At 43.9% G+C, this 14,889-nt stretch overlaps 1 protein-coding gene across 1 annotated transcript in view; it reads right to left on the reverse strand.

Annotated features, from left to right (window-relative positions):
• The window catches only part of TEKT3 (tektin 3), a 38,557-nt gene extending 34,970 nt beyond the window's left edge, over positions 1-3,587 (reverse strand). Inside the window, exon 1 of the mRNA XM_029927971.1 lies at positions 3,488-3,587. The gene's annotated coding sequence lies outside the window, so the exon portion shown is untranslated. The remainder of the gene's footprint in view (positions 1-3,487) is intronic.
• Positions 3,588-14,889: the final 11,302 nt, after the last annotated feature.

Here is a 14,889-nt window from a genome sequence, read left to right on the forward strand (position 1 = left end):
AGTAGCTACCTTTTATGTAGGGAATGGATGATTAAGTCTTTGGTGTTGTAAAATCAACTTCATTTAGACATAACCACCCCCACCACCAAAAAAAGAAGAGGAAAAAAAAAAGTAAAGAAAATAATAAGGGAAAAACCCAAGACACACTTCCTATGGGAAAAAAAAAAAAAACAACAGCATGTAATTTCTGTCCTTGATGGAATGTATTAAATAAGCAAACACCCGCAACAAGCAAAACAAGTACTACAATGTAAAAACATTAAAAAAAAAACCCTCTCACATGCATAAATGAAAGGTTGCACACAAAGAACTCACATCTTTTCAAGCTTCAATAGTAAATATTCTGCTACTATGTATTAAATACTGTACAGTAGCTTCAAGAAAAGCAAGCAGTTAGTAGTGCTTAAGAAAAATCCATTTTATTCTTAATAGTGGGGTGGAGAGGATGGTAGCAAGGTAAAGCCAAAGTAGGAGGAAAGAAATAATAAGAGGAAAATCAATGAAATAGAAAACAGACAAATGGAAAAACAAAAGCAGTGAAATTCTAACAATAAAATTGATAAACCTCTCATCAGACTGATCAAGATAAAATTAGATGAAAAATTACTAATATCAAGAATGAAAAGGCGATATTGGCATACATCCCGCAAACATTAGACCATTAATAAAGCAATGTTACTAACAACCTTGTGCAAGAAATTTGGCAACAGAGATGAGATGGACAATACTCTTTAAAAGATACAAATAACCAAAACTGACTAACGAAGAAACTGAACACCTGAATAGCCCCAGGGTAGTTAAAGGAATTCTATCTATAGTTTAAAATCTTCCCTCAAAGAAAATTCAACGAACGCCTAGATGGATTTGTTGATGAATTCTACCAACCTTTTAAGGACGGAATAGTATCTCTGTTTTTTAAAAGCCTAGAGCTTACTTTGATGATGTGCCTTTTAGAACATTCAAATCTCTAAATTCTAACTCAGTCACGTCTTAACAGGACTCATGCAGCACATACTAAGATCATTAACTGATGCTATAAATGTCTCATATTTGCAAGTAAACTGAAGAAATTCTTTGGAAAAATGACTGAAAATAGCTATGGAAAACTTCATACCCTAAATTATGCAATTGTTTTTTATTATACTCTTAGGCATGACCAAAAAACATTTAAGAAATAAAGTCAAATACAGTGTTTGACTATATTTAATGGGTAGTCAATAGTTATTTACCTACTGGGGAAAAAATGCTATAATTGTCTTCTATAAATATTAACATACTAAAAATATAATCAATCACACAAAGATTAAGTACTGGAAAGCTCCACCTACAATCCAAAGGACGACCTAGAGTTGGATAAACATATTTTATTAGCATATTTAGGCAAGACTTTAAAATCATAAATATTTTAAGGTACAAAAATCTACAGATCAATTTTCTGCAGAAGACATGACAAGTAGAGACCGGTGACCAAGATAGGCTTGAAATGATCACGTACGGTCCCCCTTGGCTCCCTTGGTCATATTCATCATGACTCACAGTTTCAAACTGGAACAGAAATAAAACACTGCCCCTAACACATTAATGAGCAGCAGAATTTTTAAAAATTATAGCAGATTTCAGCATTTAAGCAATTTCTCTTTAAGCATCTATTAAATGAGAATGTGGGAAATATTCAATGATCTCTTTCTTCCAGAAAAATGTTTAACAAGCCATGCTTGTCACTGGGAGTGGACATACACATGAATATACATTAGAGAGCTATGGGGTACATATCTAGTAAAGTTGAAAAAGCACATTCCCCAGGGGGTGCGTGGTTCAGACAGTTAAGGGTCCAACTCTTGATTTCAGCTCAGGTCATAATCTCATGGTTGATGAGTTCAAGCCCCGCGTCGAGCTGTGTGCTGACAGTGAGGAGCCTGTTTGGGATTCTGTCTCCCTCTCTCTCTTCCCTTCTCCTGTTCACTCCCCATCTCGCTCTCTCAAAATAAATAAAAATTAAAAAGAGAAAAAAGAAAAGAAAAAGCATATTCCCTATGATTCAGCAACTCAATTTTTTGATCTATACCTAGAGAAAGTTGAGTGTGCACAATCAGAATGTACAAGAATACATGTCTGACAACTTTTTAGAAGGAAACAGTTGAAAACTCCATCCACAGGAGTGTTGCATACATCATCAATGGGACGTTCATAAAGCATAATCACACGACAGTTAAAATGCATGTCCTGGAGCATATAAAGCCTGACACCATTATATAAACTTTAAAAATTACACTATATGTTCATTTTTGGACAAATACCTAAGTAGTAAGGGTATAAAAATATACAGAGTGTAAGTAAACACTAAGTTCTGTTAGGTACATCTGCTGAAACAAGCCTTACAGCGTCTCCTTCCCCAGTGAGGCCCCAATGTCTGACCTCAGAATTTGGGAGTCATGGAAACCAGTGGGGAAAGGAGAGAGGGGAGGGGAGCCCCCAGGGGTACAGAGGAGGGAGTCCTCATCCACAATTACAAGGTGCTTAGCGTTAAGTGAGGCATGGGTGCATGAATGCTTGAATGCTCTACTTACTGTGCAAAATATTTCATTTTAAAAGAAAACTGGGTGGCTTAGTCAGTTGAGAGTCTGACTCTTGCTTTCGGCTCAGGTCATGATCTCCCGGTTGGTGGGATCAATCCCCAAGTGGGGCTCTGTGCTGACAACATGGAACCTGCTTGGGAGTCTCTCTCTCTCTCTCTCTCTCTCTGCCCCTCCTTTGCCAAGGCTCTCTGTCTCTTTCTCAAAATAAACATTTAAACATAAATAAATAAAAAGAAAAACAGTAGAATATTATCAGAAACCCCGAAACACTTTGCCTATTAGTGTAACAGTTTGCTTGCCTTTTCCACAGTGACCAAACGACTAATTTTACCCATTTCTACACTGCTTATCTGCACCATTATAAGCACCCAGGGAGGAAACATAAAGGGGTTTGGTCTAAACGGTCAAAATACAAGAGCTTCATGGTCAGAACCAAACAGACATGGCCACAGGCCATGGGAAAACACCTGCCTTGTTGGGAACCTTAGGAACCCTCTTCGAGCAGCCAGGTGTTGGCAGGGCCCTCCCCTCGGCGGCACTTGGAAACCCGACTAATGAAGCAGGACCCAGCGCGACAATGGAACTGCAGGGCACTGAGAAATTACAGCAAGGATCACAGGGTCTGGGGGTCGGACGCCCCTTCGCTGGCTCCGTATTTAGAAATAACTCCTCAATCCTTCCAGACCAGCGGAAGTGTAAGTTACAAAGGCATGGGGTAGGGGGTTGGGAACCAGTGGGTTTGTAGGGTTTCTATTTTGAGGCGTGGGAATAGGGAAGTGCAGAGAGGCAGGAGGAATTCCAGGGTTTCCACTTCACCCCCAATTCTGAGGTCAGACGTTGGGGCCTCCCTGGGGAAGGGGACCCTGGAGAGGTCGTCCCGCCGGCACGCAAGAGCCTACGAGACCACTCACCTGTCAGCGCGCAGCGGCAAGGGGTGGGGAAGGGGCGCTGAGTCGGAAGGGTGGTAGCCCCCCACCTACGGCTCTTGAGGGCTGGGACCCCCTACTGGTCCGGCCCTGGCCCCGCCTTCCCCACTTGTGACGTCAGCGCCCGCGGACCAGTCAACGGCCGCGCCTGCCAGCTCTCCGGGAGCGGATTGGCCCGTAGGAGGAGGGGCGGGCGGCGGGCGCGGGAGGAACGGAGGGAAACCTTGTGGCTGGCGGTTGCCATGGACGCTCTCGCGCCTAGTAACCACGGCTCCCTGGGAGACCTGCTGGGTCTTGGAGGTGACCCGGTAAAGCACACGCAACTCAAGCAGAGGCCGCGGTGATTCCCCTGCCTTTCCTGAGGCACCTGAGTAGGGACTCTGGCTGCACAGGGCTTGGTGGCCCGTTTTCCGTCAGGATATGGGGCAAGACTCCACATTCACACCTGTCCTCTGTCTAGTAGAGCCTTCTCCCTTGGGAGCATTAGCTAGCTCCCCTCCTTCCTCACTCTAAGGAAAAGATTTGGGCTCTCTCTCTCTCTCTCTCTATATCTCTCTCTCTCTCGGGAAACACTGGTTTAACATTAAATGTGTCCTTAAAATATGTTTCAGTGAGAGAAAGAAAAATTGATGTACATATCTAGCTAATCACAGACCTTCTCCAAAGCAGTCGAGAAATACTTGGTGTATCTGTGTATTCTGTGAAAGATTCTAAGTCAGTTGAGGCTTGATGACAGTTCCCCATCTAAGTATACTGTCTAGGATTGCAGGGGTGAGGGGTGGGGGGTGGGGAGGAGAAGCAAAGGGAGGCACATGGAAAAAAGATGGAAGAAGGACCCACAGACAGAGACAGAGTGAAAGGAGGTGAAAGAGGTGTGTGGTGGTGTGTATGTGTGGGAGTGAGGGAGAATGTTTAGGAAAATTAAACAGAAATATATGATTTCACTCATATGTGGAATTTAAGAAACAAAACAGATGAACATACAGGAAGGGAGGGAAAAAGAAGATAAAAAACACAGAGGGAGGCAAACCATAAGAGACTCTTAACAACAGAGAACAAACTGAGGGTTGCTGGGGTGGGGAGGGTGTTGGAGGGGGATGGGCCAAACGGGGGATGGGCATTAAGGAGGACACTGTTTGGATGAGCCCTGAGTGCTATATGTCAGTGACGAATCACTGGGTTCTACTCCTGAAACCAAGACTACTACACTGTACGTTAACTAGCTTGAATTTAAATTTTAAAAAATTACATTAAAAAAAATTTGTGCTCATAAAAGAGATTACCTTTATATCCAGCTGTCTCTAATCCACCCACTCTTTCTAAATTCTTTTAATTCCATAATTCCATTTTATGGCTAAATCAGAAATATTGCATTGTAAAAACATTGGAGCCTAAATCCTAGAATAATTAAGTTCTAAAGTTCAGTGTAAAATTATAGAATAATGTAAATCGTGAAATGTATTCTTTGCCATTGGTTCTCAGGAATGATGGAGAAAGAGATTTACAACATTTTATTTAAATTCGCACCACCCCTATCAATGGCTTTAGTTTCCTTGAGTGCTGTGTTGACTATGGATACTTTTGGAAGCCGCAAGGTCAACCTATGAACTGGATATGGGATCCACATTGACTTAAGGCCCAGAATATTGCGCTCATATTTACAGAAAAGGGCTTCTCGGGGCACTGATTGGGAAACGTGAGTGTGTGATGCATTTGTTGAGAATTTTATCATTTACAACCACAGCAAGGCGATATCAGCCGCCTCTGTTGTGTTTTGCTTATGTTACTAAGCTATCTGTAGGGAGGGGTGTGTATCACCGTAAGCTTTTTAAATTGAATAGACTTTTTCATAGCATGAATTGCAGGGCACGCCCTGTGGGGAGTGAGTACCTGCAGAGAGCCAAAGGTACATGAAGTCAGCCAAGTTTAATATCATCTTTTACTCCCTTGTTGAGCAGGTGACGAGCTATGATTCTAGAAGCTAAATAGCATGTGCAATGTCACATTTTTGTGTGGCCTCCTGATCCAGTGGGACATGGTGGGCTCCCACAGGGCTCTCTTTCCTTGTGTGTCCATCAGAGTCATTATTACATCATCATATGCTTTTACATATTGTCTCTCCCGTGAGACTATGAGCCCCTTGTGGGACGGGGGTGATGTCCTTCCAGCCTTAGTCTTGAGAACCAGACGTCACTCTGTCGTTGAATGAAGTTCCAACACACATCTTCATGTTTGTCTTACCTGTTCACATAAATGAAGATACCAACTGACATTCAGGTCATCAATGGTAGCTCTAGGCTGCCCAGAGATAGAAGAGTTTAGCAAAAATCAGTGGAAGCATTCTGTGAAAACCAATTGGCTTTATGCAACTTACAACACAGAGTATTGTATATCATTATTACTTATAAGTTGTGTGCTATCTCATCCCTCATATCATTAAAGTATATAATGAAGTTGCGTGTGTGCATAGGAATACACTTTTCCCTGAGAACCAGCAGTTGAATGTCTGTATCGCTGTTAGTAGGTCCCTGTTCACATCTTTAAAGAGATTACCATCTGGTGGCACATGGGAAAACCTGAATGGTGCAGCCTCCAGCGTGGGGAGAGTCCCCCAAAGAGGGAACACAGTGTCAGCCAGGGACTCCTGAAAGGCTAGGTAGCTTCTCGGTAATACAGAATACTGTCATTCCTTAAACGAAGAGAGGTTGTGGAAATAAAAATGGAGCTGGCTGTGGACAGATGTGCTGTGTTTGGATCAGATATTTGAAATAGTATCTCTCAGTGATTAATAGGGAAGTTAATTTCTCTGTTTGCATAGCTGAACACAGTTCTTCTCTTCTTCATATATTGGAAAGAGCCAGAGTCTGGTGAATGTGAACTTGTCTGCCCTGTGTTGGCCTTTGATTTGGGTTGGTCTTATTTGGCCATTTCTGCAGGTGCCATGCTATACTCACAGGTACTAGACTCGCCGTGAGTGGGATGACTCTGAGATGGGACCTATTTAATCTCCAGAGCTCTGGCACTGAACTGAACCTGCCTTCCTGGAGATTCGGCTTGATACCACATCCCTCCTCTCCTGACTTCCCGTGTAGATGTCTAGATTTCACGCCCTCATTTCTCTACTCGTTTTTCCATGGGAACACTTTCTGGGTAAATCACCTCTGCACAAATCCTCAGGGTCCGCTTCTAGGGAACCCAACCTGTGACAGTGGCCATGCTTCATATCATGTGCTCTCACCCCCATCCAGCACTCCCTGGCCACTGCTGATTGGACCACAGGTGGGCACCTAGCACAAAGGCAGCCCATCCGGAGTCTGGCCAGAAGACTGAGGTGGCCAGCAGACTGAGGTGGCCCAGCACAAAAACCGATCTAGGCAGAGCCTCTCTCTCAGAAAGCGTGACTTTGAGTCATACAGAGAGTATTTGAGTCAGCATATTTGATGTTGCAAAATTCTAGTTGCGATTCATACATCTGGACTCCCGGGGAGCAACAACGTAATCCTGTCATTGAGGCCTTACCACATCCTCTAGGACTCTCTAGTTTATAAACATTTTCCCATTTCCATGAGGTGTCTTATTTCTACCTGTCTCTGCCCTTAAACCCTCCTTACACAAGATAGTTGGATATCTCTGTTCCCAAAGAGTCTAAAACATAAGCTAGGAACCACCTCATTGGTGGCCCCAAATTTCTGGCCACTCATTGCCAAATTCTTCTGGGAAAGTTTTCTGAGAATTATCTAGAAGGCCTTGATGATTTGAATAGAAGCAACTGGAAGTCAAATTAGTGTTCAAACAAGTTGACTAATGAAAATAGAAGGAAATCTGTTTGAGATATTAAAACGCCGAAAGGGGGTAGACTAGAGTCTGTGCTTGAGGTGGAAAAAGCATCTGAATCGTCTTCCAACTTCCACAGCCCCTCTGTCACCTGTAGCAGCAAAGAAAGATAAGGCTCCCAAACTACCGAGGGACAGAGAGTGGAAAGGCTACCGACCAGGAGTGTGGAAGGAACTACATAAGCATCATTGTGGAGCCAATTTGGCTTCGAGGTGACTCTCGAGGCTTGGGATGCCTTCAGTGATGACAGGACCAGACTAGAATGGAAACTGAGGCATGTCGTCTGGGACCTGCTCCAGGTTTCCTCTACAACTAGATTAAAGAGGACCTTCTGACCTAGCCTGGCTCGCCAGGGCCCAAAAAGAGACAGGAGCACAGGGCAGACATCTTTGTTCAGAAGAGGAAGTTGAATGATCTTTGAGGGATCAGGCCGGGTAGGGCGTGCAGATGTGGGAATGGAAAGCCAGAATGTTACAGACACGAGCAAATGCAAACAAACTGAATTCAAGCTTGCCTGGAGTCAGCATCATGCCCCCTCCCCCACCCCACACTTCTCTAGAATGCTCATAAAAATACCAAGTGGTCCTCATAGGCCAATAATTAGCTCCTCTGAGTCACAATGCACAGCCATCTTTGCTCTGCTAGAACATTCTCAAGTACAGAGCATGACACATCAGAATGGCCCAGAGAGCTGTTAAAATGCAGACTTCAGGCTCTCCTCCCAAGGGGATGGGGTTTGATAAGTCTAGGGTGGGGCCTGGGAATCCCTACAAACTTTATTGCAAAGGACTCTACTTAGATTTGAGCAAGAATACCGGATCTTATACTTTGTTTAGATGCCCCTTACTTTTATCTTGGGGATTTTTTTTCATGGAAGTATAATGAACATACAAGGTTATATTAGTTTCAAGTGTACAATATAATCAGGGGGCTTTTAAAGGCGAAAAAGACACTCAGTATGTTGATTTCTTTTGCTGGAGGTGGATATTTCTAAACTGACATAATCTACCTGATAAACAAGTCCTTTTTCCTGCTTGTGAGGGAGATCTTTAAAATAGTTACTTATATTTCTAAAAATTTAAGGTTTTTTTTTAAAGTATCCAGGAGGAATTTTTGTATCTCTCTTGTTTCTCCCTCCCCCCCCCCCAAGCCCAGGAGACCAATATCCTTGATGCATCCTACCCAGGAGACCTGTGAGATTCTCCTAGGATTTTCTTTCTTTCTTTTTTTTTTTAAATTTTTTAAACATTTATTTATTCTTGAGAGACAGAGCGTGAACAAGGGAGGGGCAGAGAGAGAGGGAGACACAGAATCCAAAGCCGCTCCAGGCTCTGAGCTGTCAGCACGGAGCCCAACATGGGGCTCGAACCCATGAACCGCGAGATCATGACCCGAGCTGAAGGTGGACACTCAATTGACTGAGCCACCCAGGGGCCCCATCTCCTTGGAGTTTTATTTCTAGTCTGGTTCCGCACACAGTACTTCTGGGTGAGCCCAGGACGCTGACGTATTATCTCTGATGCAAGCCTACCTAGGTAGGTTCGTCTTCCCTCAGCTTGATCAGACCCTGGCTACAAAATATCCACCCATCACTACCTCCAAGTTTCCCTAAGGAAGAATCTTCAAGATTAAAAATACAAACCAAAATCCAGAGTGCCTGGGTGGCTCAATAGGTTAAGCATCCCAACTTTGGTTCAGATCATGATCTTGTGGTTTGTGGGTTTGCAGGTTTGAGTCCTAGGTCCGGCTCAGTGCTGACAGCTCAGAGCCTGGAGCCTGCTTCAGGTTCTGTGTCTTGCTCTCTCTCTGCCCCTCCCCCACTTGAGCTCTGTCTCTCTCTCTCTGTTTCTCTTTCTTAAAAATAAACATTTTTTAAAAAAGCAAATTTCATCATGCCTCAGGACACGGTAATGTCTTCTCACTTATATAAAAACCCAGAGCCTGCGCACACATATCTACTGTCAAGATAGACCTATGTATTCTCCCTTGTCTCTATGTCTCTCTCCATCTCTGTCTCTGTGTGTGTGCATGTACAGAGGTGGATGTATCCATACAACTATATATTCTCTACTTCCTTAGACATCATTTGAGTCCAAAGTGAAAATCATAAATCCACACTATATTATTTCTTCTAACTTCATTCAGAGCAGCCTTTGGATGGTCAATTAAAAGAAAAAGAGCAGAGACAGTGACTAATGCTATGATCTGCTGGCAATCTCAGGCCACCTCTCCACCCCCGGGGACAAGAGGTGTTACTCGTAGCTGCCCATGAACAGTGTCCGCTGCCTTCCTTCTACCCTACCTTGCAAAGCCACCAGCGTTCTGAGGACACTACACGTGCCATTATTGTGAATTCAGAAGGGGATCGTGGATCGCTTGTCCTGTGAAGGGATGGAATTCTGCGGTCTTCCCACTGTCACAGCAGCGGCTTGATGGGCACTGTGGATCGGACCGCCCACTCCCCAGGCTCTCCCTGGGTCACAAGTGCACCGCCTTCAGCAGCTGGGATGGCACTGGGTCTTTTACCTCCAGTCGGGAAGCTTCCGCATAACCCGGACCCCTGCTTTCCTCTTTTCTACATCTTGTGATGCAGACGCGGTTGGGAAGCACTGCTCTAGACCACATCTGCTAGGCGTTTCTGAAGACCACAGTCATCTACCAACGCAGCTCCCCACGCCCCCATCTGAGGTACCCGCCACAGCTAAAGAGATGTTTTCTATCTAAGGGGACCTCATGGGCGTTGGTAAGAACACAGCCTCAATGGGGCGCCTGGGTGGCTCAGCCGCTTGAGCATCCGGCTTCAGCTCAGCTCATGATCTCAAGGTTTGTGGGTTCGAGCCCCGCGTCGGGCTCTGTGCTGACAGCTAGCTCAGAGCCTGGGACCTGCTTCAGATTCTGTGTCTCCCTCTCTCTCTGATCCTCCCCTGCTCATGCTCTCTCTCTCTCAAAAATAAATAAAAACATTAACACACACACACACACACACACACACACACACACACACAGCCTCAGTAAGAAGACGGACCAAATAGGTAGTCTTGGGTTTGCCCTCCACTGATGCAAGACGATGACCGAGTCATAACCTCTCTGAGACTTGATTTCCTTATCCATAAAGTGGGAATGATAATACCACCGCTACAGGTTGGTATGCAAATTAAGTAGGAACATAGGTGAAGTCCAAGCCCCCCTTCCCCCGCAGAAGAGCGCATGGCTGTTCTTACCAGAACAGGAGAGGGGCGATGGTGGAACGTTTGCCAGCCACACATGGCAGTATTTTCTCCCAGCTTCCTCCTCCCACGGCAGCGTAGCAGGAAGTGAAGCACCGCATTATCTTGCAACAGAAACACGGCAAGACAGAACTTAATTATATATGGCTGTAAGTTAGCCACAACATTGGATGAGGTCATCAGGTCTTACAGAAAATGGCCCCGGCTTCTGGAAAGGTGACAACTATTTTTAAATAACTAGACTTAAAAAAAAAGTGTTTTCTTCTCTCTCCTCCCAGCTTCAGGGCAGATTGGCCCAAGGCCTGATTTAGACCAGGGTTCTTGTGAGTCAGTCCTGCAGCCGATCTCTCTTCCCCTAGTTCTCCATCCCTGGAGTTCGTATGTCCTTCTAAGCAGACAGTTTAGGAATAACAATGGAAATAGATTACTTGGTTTTGGAGGCATACATCAAGGTGGTTTAAATTACTTGTTGGGTGCTGCACTCTTTTTGGGGGGCGGAGGGAGCTGTCTATGAGAGCCAGAAGAGATGGCAGAGGACAGGGCACCGAGAGCCTACCAGGCTCTGAAAGTAGTTCTCAGAAAACACAGGAGGGTCTGCTGGGTGCGTTGTCCAGTTAGGCAAGCCTACTGGAGGCACTGGAGTACTTTCCAGGGGGCATGTCGACCCTCAGAGGATTTTAGAGCATCACTTTCCAGTCTTCGGCTTCAGTACATATTCATTCCTACAAGCGATGTGCCTGGAGAGGAGCAAGTTCAAGGGGTCCTCCTGGTTCTCTCACCTTCCACTAAGACCCTTCTGATCTTCAATAGTGTGTTGGCCTCCAGTGTAAGACATTCTCAGGAGCCAAATGAAAGGCCAACCCAAAGACTTGGCAACAGTTTAGAAAGTGTACCACTCTAATAATTAGGTAATGAATTGTTTTGCCAATCTAGCTGGTTTTAGTTCATTTCCTACAAAACTGAAGGAAGACCTAAACAGGTCTCCATTCATCAAGCAGTTTTTGATGATAGATGATCGTGTATCTCAGAAGGAGATAGATTAAAACTGAGTAACACTGGGGCGCCTGAGTGGCTCAGTCAGTTGAGCGTCCAACTTCGGCTCAGATCATGATCTCACTCACAGGTTCAAGCCCTGCATCAGGCTCTGAGCTGTCAGAGCCTGGAGCCTGCTTTGGATTCTGTATCTCCCTCTCTCTCTGCCCCTCCCCTGCTCATGCTCTGTCTCTCTCTCAAAATAAATAAACTTCCAAAAAAATTAAAGAAAAGAAAAGAAAGTGACCCATGTTTAAAAATCAATCAATCAATCAATCAGTCAATACCTTGAGTAACATTGAGGGGCACCTGGGTGGCTCAGATGCTTAAGTGTTGGACTCCTGATTTTGGCTCAGGTCATGATGTCATGATTTGTGCGTTCAAGCCCCTCATCGGGTTCTACATGAACAGCGTGAAGCCTGCAGTGAAATCTGCTTGGAATTCTCTCTCCCCGTCTTTCTGTCCCTCCCCTGCTCACTCTCTCTCTCTCTCTCTCTCTCTCAAAATAAACATTAAAACAATTTTAAAATTAGGGGCATCTGGGTGTCTCAGTTGAGTAAGCAACTGACTTTTGGTTTCTGTTCAAACCGTGATCTGGGGTTTGTGCGTTCAGGCCTTGCATCAGGCTCCACACGCCAGAGCCTCTCTCTTCCTCTCTCTCTGTCCCTCCCCTTCTCACTCTGTTGTTCTCAAAATAAGTAAGTAAAACTTAAAAAAATTTTTTAAATAAAATAAATTGAGTAGCATTGATATAAGGATTCTCCTTTCTATCTAATTTGTATGAACAAAGTTTCTCAACACCAGCAGTGATGTAAAGGAGACATTGGCACAGAAATAATACTGAAACTCAGCTCAATTTAGCAGTAATCTGTGTACTAATAGTAAAATAAGCGAATAATGTCCTATCCATCTGACCAAGATGTGCATTGCCAATAAAGTGTTGCTTTGGGAGTTTAACAATAAAATAAAATAAAAATAAAGTAAATTTATGTTGACATTTTTATGCTCGGAGTCTTGATGGAGTTATAAGGAATTTCAAATTGTTACATTTCATTTATAAACACATTTTTGTTTTGTTTATATTTATTTTTGTTTGATTCCTATACAAATTTTGGCAGAGAAGTATAAGAGGGTGGTTAGTGGGAGATTTTCAAGCCTAAATACACATCACATTAAAATGCATTTCTGGGGGCACCTGCATGGCTCAGTAAGTTGAATGTCTGACTCTTGATCTCAGCTCAGGTCATGATTTCATGGTCCATGGACCTGAGCCCCATATTATGCTCTGTACTGATGACACGGAGCTTGCCTGGGACTCTCTCTCTCTCCACCCCTCCCCTACTCATGCTCTCTCTTTCTCTCTCTCTCTCTCTTTCAGAATAGATAAATAAACTTGTAAAAAATAAATAAAATAAAATACATTTCTCTGGGGGAGATGAAATGGGAATGAGCTCAAAGAATTGAGATAATTTCCGACCATTAAGATAAGCTTGTTCATTTATTTTTAAAAGGGTGATGGTGCGGAACATATGGGCAGCTCAGTCGATTAAGCGTCCGACTTTGGCTCAGGTCATGATCTCTGGGTTCGTGCATTCGAGCCTCGGGTCAGGCTCTGTGCTGACAGCTCAGAGCCTGGAGCCTGCTTCAGATTCTGTGTCTCCTTTCTTTGCTCCTCCCACTTGCACTCTGTCTCTCTGTCTCTCTTTCAAAAATAAATAAATATTACAAACCTTTTTTAATGGGTGATGGTGGGTATGACTCATTATGGTATGGAACTGGATATATTAAAAAGAATGATATAATCAGTTTACTTTTCAGTATCAATATTGACTACATAAAAATTATTCCTTCAAAACTTCTTAATTCGTATACGTCTTTTTTAATACATCAACTTTAAGAAGTGCGTAAGAGTACAAAACTCTTCAAAAAAATTTAAGGTTACATGAGCTCCATATTTTGAAGACTGTGGCTCTATTGTGCCCTGGTGGTGATGATTTGACTCCCCCTATCCTCCCTCCCAAGGATTCCTGCCCACATTCCAGCATTCGAACCCATAGTTCTCATGACCATCTTGTCACATAGGGATAGCCCTGGGAATATCTGTTGAGGAAGAAGACACATTCTGGTATTATATTTTTAAATCATATCTTTCCACTTTCATGATAATATGAAAGTTTATGGTACTCTTTTCAGGGCATGGCTTGAGATAAAAGAAGGGGCAAAAGTGTTACCCAAAACTAGCTACCGTAAGAGACTTTCCTGGGGAACACAACTACATCTGAGATGGAAGAAACAATCTTACCTTGGGACAGGGGGAAGAGGGCCCCCACTTGTGCTTTGGCAGGAACTAGAGGGGAAAGAGCAGAGAAAAGATATGGGCAGGAGGTGCCAGGACAGATGCTAATCACAAGGGCAATCAATGTATTCCTCCCCCACCCATGCTCAAGGTCCTCAGCAACTGCAGATGAACCTGCCCTTTATCAGCATCACCATGAGTCAACCCCCTTATCTCCTAAGAAAAAGTGTATATTGGAGTGAAGGCAACTGACTGGTAACAGATTCAATCCCAATGTTGAGTCATGAGCGGAAAGTAGCAACAGGAGACACTGAGCCCCATGAGATCAGGGAAGGGCCTTCGCTTTCCAAAATAGGCCACCAAAAGCAGAAGCTGGACATGTTGTAGCAAAAGTTTATCAGCTGCACAACGTTGCCATGGCCTGGCTCTGTTTGCTTTCAATGGGGTAGATGAAGCACGTAGAATTGTACAGACGGATGGCCTAGATCATGTGCGTGTCACAAGTATTCCCTATGACAAAATCTTTGCTCTTCTTAACCAGACATACACACACATTCGTATTCCTTGAGCACCTTCTGAAGAATTTTTGTTTGAACATAGCTGCCTTCATGATTGGAGATTTCTGTTTACAAGTAATTAGTAATCAAAGCAAGAGTGAGCCCAGGTCCACCTAACCCATGGCTGTGAACTTGCCACTCCAGGTGTGGTCCACAGACCAGCAGCAGCAGTATCTCCTGGGAGCTAATAAGAAATGCAGGTCTAAGACTCTGCCTTGATGACAGATCTACAGAATCCAACATTTTACAGCACTTCGAGGTGTGTGTACGCTAAAAATTGCAAAGCACTTGACAACATGGCACATAGTTCAGTAGATGAGGGTTGGCTACTTGATATAAATCACACAGACCTATCTCTTTCTTAAGAGTCTCAACTGAGAAATAACAATGACAAGGAAAAGTAGAACTTCTTGCTTGTCATCCTTCCTGGCGTATTGTATA

This window comes from Suricata suricatta, chromosome 17 (genome assembly GCF_006229205.1).
Source record: "Suricata suricatta isolate VVHF042 chromosome 17, meerkat_22Aug2017_6uvM2_HiC, whole genome shotgun sequence".
Classification (NCBI taxonomy): domain Eukaryota; kingdom Metazoa; phylum Chordata; class Mammalia; order Carnivora; family Herpestidae; genus Suricata; species Suricata suricatta.